General features: G+C 44.1%; 1 protein-coding gene across 2 annotated transcripts in view; it reads right to left on the bottom strand.

Annotated features, from left to right (window-relative positions):
• The window catches only part of LOC5667995 (secreted protein C), a 50,100-nt gene that overhangs the window by 5,974 nt on the left and 33,184 nt on the right, over positions 1-10,942 (bottom strand). The window lies entirely within an intron of this gene.

A 10,942-nucleotide genomic window follows, 5' to 3' on the forward strand; every position in this document is an offset into this window, starting at 1 on the left:
TACTGGTACTCTTGTACTAAAAGTAAGTACTCCAAACCCATACTACACTCCTGAAACTGATTCCGGACCCATATCAAATCCCAGCACTGATTGCAAAGTCATAACAGTACTGAAACTCATCATTTGCCCATATCTGTCCATACTAGTGGTGGGAGCTCGGAATCGGACCTACCCAATTCCGATTCCGTGTTCGGAATCAATTCCGGAGCCGATTCCGATGCTGGAATCGATTCCAATTCCGGAGTTGAATCCGGAGCCGATTCCAGAGTCGACACCGAAATCGTTTCCGGAGTCGACTCCCGAATCGATTCCAGGATCGGAATCGGCTCCGGAATCAGAACTTGACTCCAGAAATGGAATGGTTTGAATTGAAATAAGAAGTGTGGGAAGCGAAATAAGTCCGCGAATTGCCATGTGAATAGATCATTTTACAAGTAAATTTGGATTATTTGCCGCTATCAACACATAGCATCATTGGACCCAAACGCCTATCCTATGAAGATGCCGAAACCGACTCCGTTTCGAAGCCAATTCTGATTAGGGAGTCAATTCCGATGTCGGAACCGATTTTGATTCCGGAACCGATTCCGATTCCGGAGCTGATTTTGATTCTGGAGTCAATTCCGATTCCGGATTCGATTCCGGAACCAATTTCGGAGCCAATTCCGGAACCAATTCCTGAGCCGATTCCGGAGTTGGTTTCGGAGCCGACTCCGAAATTGGTTCCGGAATCGATTCCGGAAACAGATTCTGGACCTACTATCCGGAATCAATTCCAGAAAACTTCGGAACTAGCCGGAATCGATTCCGACGAAATCTTCATTATTTCTATACATGTCTAGTCTACATATATCTCAGGTTCATACCGATCATGGAACTAATGCAAAGTTCTTATAGGCTTTGATCTCCATTGATTTATCCTGGAACATCCTGGACAATCCTGGAAGTGATCCTTATCACAGCTGATATTGATTACGAATCAATTTATGTCCTCAAATTGCTTCAGAAATCAATCTGGACCTGGAGCCCTGCATTGCAACCCAAACTGATCCTGAAGGTAACTCAGTTCTGGGATCTAACTCGGAACCATATAGCTCCTATTGCTTTTCTCGAATTCAAATCTGTACTGGAAATCATCTCAATCCTAGAAAAGAATACTAAAGCTGATTCAGAACCTGATCCAATACATTCTTAACTAATTTAGGTTCAAGAAATTATTCTTAATATCTTAAAGACATTCAAAATTTCATAGCTAATTTGTGGCAATTTTAGTCGCTAACGTATTGCAAAAAGGATTTCAATTGTATGGGAAATTCCTCTTGGCAATTTCTACTCAGTTAGTACCGTGTAAGTCTAGTATAAGGGAGCCACTAACATTCGAGTCAACCATTTAAGGATAAGGAACGTCCAAAGGTACTACTAACTGCATATAAAAGGAGCAAAAACGTTACGCTTTCGTTAGAACATTAAAACATTCGATTTCCTGATAGATTCCACCTTCTTGCTTAAACTCTGACATGTCCAATTAAGTATTTGATTTATTAAGACATTAAATGCTCGACCTGCAAAGCGAACAAAAGCGTACTCCTCTGCCCAAGTCTAAAGCCTATGTACCCCCTCAAGAATGTTTCTGCGGGAAATAAGGTGTGTGCATCTAACACCGAAACCTATCCGGTCTATCACTCGCAAACGAACCACTTCCGCACGATAAGCTTTCGAGAAACCATTCACACTCTCCTTCACACTGCACCGGCGACGGGTGTCTCAGCCAAGCAAGTCTAACGACCCCAAAACGAAGGCCCACTGCATGCCCATCACCCACCCAGAAGGCAATTGATTCTTCCAACCGAACGACTAATTATGACCAGTGGAAGGGGGGGGGGGGGGGGGGGGAAGGGTTGCGACCACCGGAGCTTCCTATTATGAGCTCACCCGAGTACGCTATGAGGTGGATAGGTGGGAAACTACTTCCGATTTGGTGGTGCTGTGCACTTCAACATGTGTGCAGTTTGAGGTTGCAGAAGGAAGTCGTCTGTCGTAAACTATCGTTCCTCTGCACAACTCAAGCCCAACACAATGGCACACTACTACGCTGACCGGTCGGCGTGAGTGTGTGTGTGTCGCGGGGGGTGGGTTAGAAAACTTTAGCAAAAAAGGGTAATTGCAAAGCGAAAAACCACAGGACTAAGTTACGACTGCGGGAGGTTAAAGGCCCCCCAAACACACACACACACTCGCAGAGACATACATCAAAGCTAGACGGAAACAATTATTAGTACAGTTGCGGGTCCGCGCCCTGTTTTGCTTGCGTGAAGTTCAATTTTAAACCACCTTGCTAGTGTTGCCCACTTTTTGTTTCGTTGTTTTCGGGTGCGGAGACAACTCCGCGACACACGTCGCACCAGCCCCAGTTTGCGAAACGGACCCGGGCCAGGTTCAAGGCAGTGCAAAATGGCATTCACCCGGGGTCAAACCAACCGTGTGTGCACACACGAGGATCCGTTTGTATGCAAAGCGAACTGTACCGGTTCATGTAGCGGGGCTTTTAAGTGGATAAATGGCCGCACAGATTAGACTGGGAGGGAGGGAGGCAAAATGTCAAGTGGAACGTGTCTGTGCGGAAGCTAAGATGTGTAAAAAGGCGTTTGCCACTAACATTCTTCTAGCCAGTGCACGACACGAACTGTCACGGGGTGCAACTAATTGGTTCCAAGAAGGAGGTACGTAGCAGCAAAACAGCAAAAAAGTGTGTATGTCTCGTGAGATCAATTTAATGATCGCTTTAAATGGCTAAAACGGTTTTGGCATCGGGTGGCGACATCTGCTACCCATTCTATCAGGAACTAATTAAAAGCCATCACGCAGCAGTAAATTAAGCGCGTCCCATAAGCAGCGGTATACTACCGGAAGATGCGACGGTATGTTGACACACTACACTGGCTAATTCGTTGTCATGTTTACACATACAACGCCACGCACACAAATTGATCTAGTACGTCGCGGTGGCGTTTAATTAAGCTGTTTGGTGCGTCACTATGGGCAACATTAAGGGCTTCGTCGACGAGGGCCCTTCTTCACGCTTCTCAATTGACCGTGAATTATTAATTCTTCACCGCGCCATGTACGCGATGTTGAAAGTGAATCACACCCAGCCCCGGGGCTCATTTTCACCGAAACCGGTTTAAGACATACGGAATTGGGGGAGCCCTTTTCCACGTGGCTGGATGTCGTGCACGCGTCTGTGAACCGGTTCGACCTTCGACGAAATCGTTTCGGAATGGATTCTTTTCTCTCTCGCGGCTCGCGTGAAGAAGGGTGCCTATGGCGTTGTGTGCCTAATGCAAGTAGAGCCCTTCTTTGAGGGTATTTCTAATTTGAAATTTTGGCTTCAAATGTTTTAGCGCTGTGCTTGTGATAAATGACTTGATCGTTTGTCAAAACTTTCAACGGCGAGTGACTTACAGTGTAAAAGAATTGAAGGATGGTAAAATTCAATGCAAAAAAGCTTCTTCTAGCGCAGTTTTACACTAAAATAAATACAAAATGAAGGCATTAAACATGCTGAAGGGGGGCAAGCAAATGTTCTAATAGAAAAAGCATTAATGTTCTAATAGAATATTTAGTAGTTGTATTTAAAATCATTTCTTTATATAAAATAGTCGATCGTTTAGCTTCACTTACAGGGTTTTCACGATTTATTGGTCATGATTTTTTGGTGCGTTCCCTCAATTTTTTGATCGTATCCCATAGATTTTTGGTTCATTCCCACAAGTTTTTGGTATTTTCCGATTGAATATTTTCCGATCAATACAATTGGACAAAAAAATCTGGGAAAGGGCCAAAAACCAATCAATAAATCGCGGGAAACCCTGTAATCAAAAATTATACTGGTTTTGAACAAAAAAACATGCAAAAATTCAAATGAGAAGTACAAATAAGTCATTTTTTCTATGAGCTTTGAAACGAGTTAGCGAGCAAACGGTTCAAATTAGAAATCAAAATCAAATCAAAGAATTAGAATCAAACTATAATATCAGACGACATTTTTTCCAATTCCCTAATCCAACAAGACAAATTAATTTCCCTTTCCGTGCTACTGGCTTCACTTCATGCAAAGCGAAACAGTTTTGCCGACCCCTGATCTAGATCATTCCAGTTTCTTTCCAGTTATGTATCGATCAAAGGAAACTGAAACTGTTTTTTTTTTCAATTTTCTCAAACGTTTGGCACCTGTCGAGGGAAGCTATCCCCCCAACCCTTTAACCTGTCAAAACTTCCGTCAATAACGCGTTTGTGTCAATCCCCTATTTCTTTTTTTGACAAACTGATAACCTTCGATCGATCTGTTTGAGCAGTGGCGGCTTGGTGGCGGCGTTCACACCACCGATCTAATCCAATCCTTGGCTAAGGTCAAGTTCGGTGCCACAACACAGACCGCGCTGTAATTGAAATGTATCGTATGTCGTTCATTCGTAGCAGGAGGGAGGGAGAGAAGTAGTGTAAACAAAACCCCCAACTCGTGCTTTTGAAAAAAGACACTTCCTCGCGCGCAAAATGCACTGCGTCATTGTGCGCAACGGGGAGAGTATGCGCAAGAGCACGCGCGAGCACTCGCGCACACACACGAAGCGACGCAAGACATTGAACGCAGCTTTTCATCATGTGGTGATCGATGTTAGCATAAGCTTTTGGAGGGCCTAACACAGACCCAGACGCGAATGCCGAATGCCGTGAAACGGGTCGGGGTGGATGATAACAGAAGCAAAAGAATGTTCTATTTTGTTCGAAAAATCCTTCAAAACGAATCAATAAGTTGTTGATGAGCTGCTGACAGGCCTTGTAAAACGTTTACTATTTACTATACTGTTATAACGCGTTTGTTCATACTGTGCAGGGAAATGAAACAAACGGCTAAACAAATCTCAACAACAAGGTTCGATTTCACGCTCCAACTATTCCGCTCGCCGAACAGGAAGTCTGCCGGTGCGTTATGGTTCTATTGTTTCATCTCAACGGCTTAATGCTTAACCGTCGCTGCGCAGGCGCGACTGCCGTGGCTGTCGGTTATGATCGCTTCTTGCATAGAAATAAATCCCTCCCGGACGCTCCGGCGTGTGGTAAAAACCCGTTCTGCGAACGAATGTAAATGTGCATAAATATTTCATCTTCACGGCAAAAAAACAAAACAACAGTTAAGCTTTTAGCTTGTTTTAACGCGCATTTGCATACGAATACAATGCGAGCAGCAAGGGGGGAATGGGAATGCTTAGAAGCATCCAGAACGAGCGGCTCGTCTACGGTGTGACACTCCTTCTAAATTGTTTTTTTGCCTTCTTTTTGGCAAAAAAAAAACAAACAAACAAATTTTTGCTACATTTTTCAAGGCCGTATGCTAAAATACCTGTTCCTTGGCGCTGAAGCAAAAAGAGGCGCGTCTGTAGTATAGCGGAAATCGAGAACAATCCCCAAAAAAAAGATCATTTCTATTGTTTTAATCTTGAGCTCATTTCGCTCTTGAAAATACATTTTTTTTAGTAATTAAATCATTACAAACAATAATGACATTATCGACATGCAATCCTTCCAGCACCGATAAATCATCCCGAACCGTATGCGGATCCGACCGAAACCGGTTGCCGGGGTTCGGTTAATTGATACTAAACGGTCCGTTCAATTTCTTCACCATTCTTACTCGGGGCCCTCGGGAACGGTCTGACAGGCCAAAAACCATTGCATCACACCTTCTCTGGTCACCTCAGCACCACCTTTTCCGGCACCGTCACGGGAAGTTCCTTGCACTTCTGTCGGTCGGTCGGTCGGGATTCTGAACGGGGCCGACAAGGCGACTTAATTAGCCCATTTGCATGCCGATAACTCCCAACGCCGACGTCAGCGGCGACATCGTCTCGTGCCTTGGTTGCGTGCAGCGTACTGAATCGATCGGTTGCGTCTTTCGGTGCGTCTACGCGCGCAGCACGTGCACACCCGACGGGCAAATGACAATGGAGACATGAGCGCGCTCAAGTTGATTCTGCTCCTTCCTATTGCCCCCCTCCGCTGCAAAGGGGGAGGATTGACTTGCAACTATTTCGGGCGTGTTTCTTCTGGACGGTTCTGAAAAACTTTCTGAAACACTCAAACCGCTTGATTGACTGTCAACCAATCATGGTAGTGAGTGGATTTCCTTTTCACGGGAAGACAGTTATTTTGTGCGTGTGATAAAAGGAAAAAGTGGTTGCCTGAGCAAAATGAGTTTGCTTGGAAAATAATACGAAATTATTTTAATAATATATAATTTTTAAAGTAAGGGATTGCTAATAAGGAATTAAAAGGATGTGTTATCTTTAACACTAATCTTGAATTTATTTGTACAAAATACAGAAAATATTCGAAAATAGAGGAAAAGATGAATGTATAAGATCAAAAGTAAAATAAATTAATGAGGTATATAATAAATTTAGGAAAACCGCAAACTGAAAAAAATACGTTTGAATATTGGATGTCACACAAGTTAAAAAGATAAAGAAATGATAATTAAATGAGAAATGGAACAAAATGCAAAAGAGCAAAAAAAGGACAAACTAAAAAGAAATAAAAATAATAAATCTTCTAGAAACGTATAGAAGACAAACAACATTTATAAATTAAAAAAGAAATCAATGATAATTTGTATTTAAAAAAATATTGTCATTAAGGTCGCGTTGCTAGAATAAGATAATTATTAGACACCAAAGAAATAAGTTAAAAAAAAAACACTTTAAAACACTTAAAACACATTAAAACACTTTTTTTTAATTAAAATTAAAAAAAAAACTATATTCTCTTAGCACATTTCTTTCGTATTTTCATACCTTTCCACTTAATTGCTTTTGGTTTAAGTTTTCCATTTCCTCAAGCTAGCCATAGCTCATCAATTGTGCAAAACTGCTTACCATTAGCTACTTTGCCTCCCCCAGAAGGAATCCAGACGCAAAGTCCCTTTGCTTCCCAGTGTTTTACTGTATGCAAGCACAATAAAACATGCATCATCGTCTAGACACGGGGCCCTGTGTCATGCTTGTTCCCTCCACTAACGGCTTCCTCCCCTCCCAAGCACGTAGTCAGCCTGCCTGGAACTAATGCTTTAAATTATGCTAATTGAAATTAGTTCCAGCCAGTCGATCAACTACATCGGCCCATCGGCTGACAGCTAAACTGTGCAGCCATTTCGACGAAAAACCTACCCCAATGCACACAGCACACACATACATGCCAACTGCCTGGAGGTTGGCCCACTGCAGTAGGAGAGCAAAATCCTGTCCCGATTTTCCCGCGTCATCGTATTCCCCAAGCAACAAGATGCAAGGCGGATGGGGAGACAGTAGAGGCGTCCTGCACGTTTAAAATATGATACCGTTTCATTGTGTTGCGTTCGCTTCCCGTTACATGAGCCCTACACTCCCCCCCACCAATGCGGCAGTGCGATGGGGCGGGGGTAAAAACGCCACCCAACCGGAAGTGATTCACTGACTGCCAGATAGGGCGGAACGGGAAAGCGCAAGCTGGACTGCAAATTGGCTTCACGGCTTCACCGGGGTAAGCTTGCCGACTTTCTGCTGGGGGCGCTGGGGTGAGATAACGCTTAATAACGCTGCAGAACTATGAGCGTGTAAAAGGGCGACGATGATGATGATAATGACGGTGATGAAATTTCGCGGAATATACGTGTTAAATTAGACGGGATAACTGCATTGGTGCTGGGTTTTGGTGTGGCTTCTCGCGCTTTTGTACAGCGCAAGGGAACGAGGTTGAGTTTAGTTCGATTTTTGGCTATGCTTGAACGACACTTTAAGGAATAGATAGAAATTAGGAGCTTTACTACGTCTGTTCTGAGGTTTTTGGTAAAGAAATGAACACCATTTAGATGATTTTTTGAGTGTAAAATGCTTCCTACAGTATTTTATAACAATTAAAAAGACATCAAACGATCTTTTTGTAATATTATTCTTACTTTTCTCATTTAAAATTACTCAACGTAACTGATATTGGTTATTTCAAATATCCTTTCTTGGATTAATTTGCAATATTAATGTAATGAGACAAATAACCTTATTAGAATTTGAATCTTAACTCTAAGTCGTACAAATTTAAAATTGTTTCAATAATAATACTTTAATTGTGCAAGCCAGCCCAAAGTTCGATTCAACATCGATCGATTAATTTAAAGTCGTCTAATCGTTTTAATCAAAATCGGTCTCAAACTTAAGGCTTCAGTAAATCCCACTCGGCACCGATCGACGCCAGCCCGCCGATAAGACGGTGTAGCCTAATCGATTTACAAACGGTTGGCAAACACGGGGGCCGCCATTTCGTAATCGCGCTCCACAAAAGGGTGTGCTCTCATCTGCCCTCACGGCAAGGGCTTCCACTGTGCTGCCATCGTGTGCTCCTGTGTCCTCATCCCAAGGACACACGTGGCGATGTATGTACACACACCACACACCCGTTTAGCGGTCAATGGTCACATCACCCTTAAATCCACTTAATACTTCTGAGCTGTGATATTGCAGAAGGGTTCATTAACAGTCGGCGGCCGGCCGGACAGACTGCATTCAAATGTCTTCCCTTTGCTTTTATTTTTTTATTTTTTGGGAACCGGACTTGATCGCGCGGAGGCAAATCAACGATTTTTGAGTGAGGTTCGTCGCTTTATCACCGATGACCGTGAAAATCTAAGCAGTCGGGGTTCGATCGCTGCTACCACCACCACCCAACGCACCATTACCACCACCCGATCCGACAACCGATTCGATCAAAGGAGGTGGCGGAAAGTGTGACCGACCCGCGCACCAACGCACGCTAGCCGCGTTAGATGCCGCGTCAGTTTCGCGTCGATCGTCGCGCGCTAATGATCGTACTGCATCGAACCCGCTTGGTGCGTGTGGTTACGCGTGCGTTGCGTGCGAACCGGCTATCGGTTTTCTGTTGTGTGTGAAATAGCGTGATGGTGTGGTGATTGCTGAGTGAGTGATGGGCAAATGGATGACAAATGCTTAAAATAAGACGCTATTTGTAGCTTGTGTTAGCCAGTAGACAAAATTAGTGAAAAAATGTTTTAAAATACTTTTTCAGATTTTTTGTTGAAGAATTTGTTCAGAGGTGCAAGAGATGCAAGAGGTCCAAAACCTCTTTAAATAGTAAAATAACAACAACAATTCGTTAATTCAAGTTGAGCACAAAAAATGGGGTTCGTCGCTTCCAGATTCATACCGCAGCGTTCAAGTCTTTTGTTACTCGCTCTTAGGCGATCAATCCACGGCGCGTTAAAATGTGAAAGCAGCCACCATTTTATTTATAAAAACAAATTAAACACACAATCTTGATACCAAATCGCTCGATTACGACAGATTTGCTCGCGTTTTGTGTGCGGGAGTTGTGGCGAAACCGTAAATGGAACCATATTTCCAATTCCAATCCGCGTGCGCGCGCGCGCACCGTTCCGAAACCGGAGAAGCTTCTCGGCGCTTAAGCCAGCCGAGAGGCCTGCCTGACGAACTTGGCACAGGTTCCGGCGATATTGAACTAATTTCATCAACCATAGCGTGGACAGAAGCGCACAACAGCAGCAGCAAAAAAGCCATCGCGCTGCTTTGATGATTATATTTAACCGACACGCAACACCGCTGCAACGGGTGTTTGTAGTACGTGTGTGAGAAGCTTTGCAGCTTAACATTTAATCGGTTTGGGGGCATAAAACATCACACGCATTCTCATCCGATCGCTAGAGAAGAGGCGTCAGCAGAAAGTTCATTGTAACCCACACGGCTCTAAATGGTTGTCATTACAAGACGCGTAGCAGCTGCTGCTGCTGCACCCGACCAAAGATGCAAGTTCGATGTCAACCTGTTTTTTCTCTCTCCCCCTTTCAGCGGGGTCGAGGCCAGGTTGGCACCAAGCGTGCCCCCAAACAAAGCACCTGTGCGTTGCGACAGCGCCCGAAAAAACCTCCCCCCCTGGCGCGTCACTAATCGATGTCACACGATGGATTGCCTGACATTGAATCTTTTTGGAACTGCAGTTGAACATTTTCGGCGGTGGTGCGATCTGCGTTTCGGTCGTGACACTGGCGCTGGTTTGTGGTTTGTGTGTGTGTGTGTGTACATCTTTTTTGGCGGCACGGTGTTTGCCTTCACGGTGGCGGCGACTTCGAGTGCCCGGTGACATTCAGTGTCAGGCGGCGTAAGCGGTTATTGTTTTGATTTTATTCGTCGCGTTTTTCGCTGTTTAACCATCTCCGCGAGCTTTGGCCTGTGTGCACACTGTGCGAGCGCTAAACGAGCTGGTAATGTGGTGGCGTTTGAGGCAGTGTTTTGCCGGGTAGATGATTAATGTACCGGTGCAATTAACGGAATAAATAATGAGCCAGCGCACGGTGCTTGTCTTCGGTTGGATCGAGACAGCGCAAGACAAACGCTCTCAGCGCAATATTAATTCCTTGCAGAATTGTTTTTCGAGCGCAGAACAACCTTGCTTTTTGCAACAAAAACGGCAAGAGTAAAATATTTATTTGCTCACCATTGAAAAACGATTGTACGGTAGCTTCATTTAATAGAACAAAAAAGCCTACAAGTGGGGTGAATATATTGCACACCTCCAATTAAAGTTCCCATCATAGCTTTTACAAATCCCCCAATCGGTCCATCAGCGGGTCGTCAAGCGTAACGGAGTAGGCTAGAAGTTTTCCCCTTTTTTCTGTTTGCATTTTCACTACATTTCCACACACACTCTCACACACACACACTGTGCTAAATGAGCCCTATCGAGCGCAAACGATTAGAATAAATCACACACAGGCGGCCGCCAGCGGTTTAAATTCTCCAAAATTGCTGCAAAGAAGCGATCATTCCGCTCGAGCTCCGGCGAAATGATATGCGAACGTTTACAAAGCAAGAAATTTGTGGAA

This window comes from Anopheles gambiae, chromosome 3 (genome assembly GCF_943734735.2).
Source record: "Anopheles gambiae chromosome 3, idAnoGambNW_F1_1, whole genome shotgun sequence".
NCBI lineage: Eukaryota > Metazoa > Arthropoda > Insecta > Diptera > Culicidae > Anopheles > Anopheles gambiae.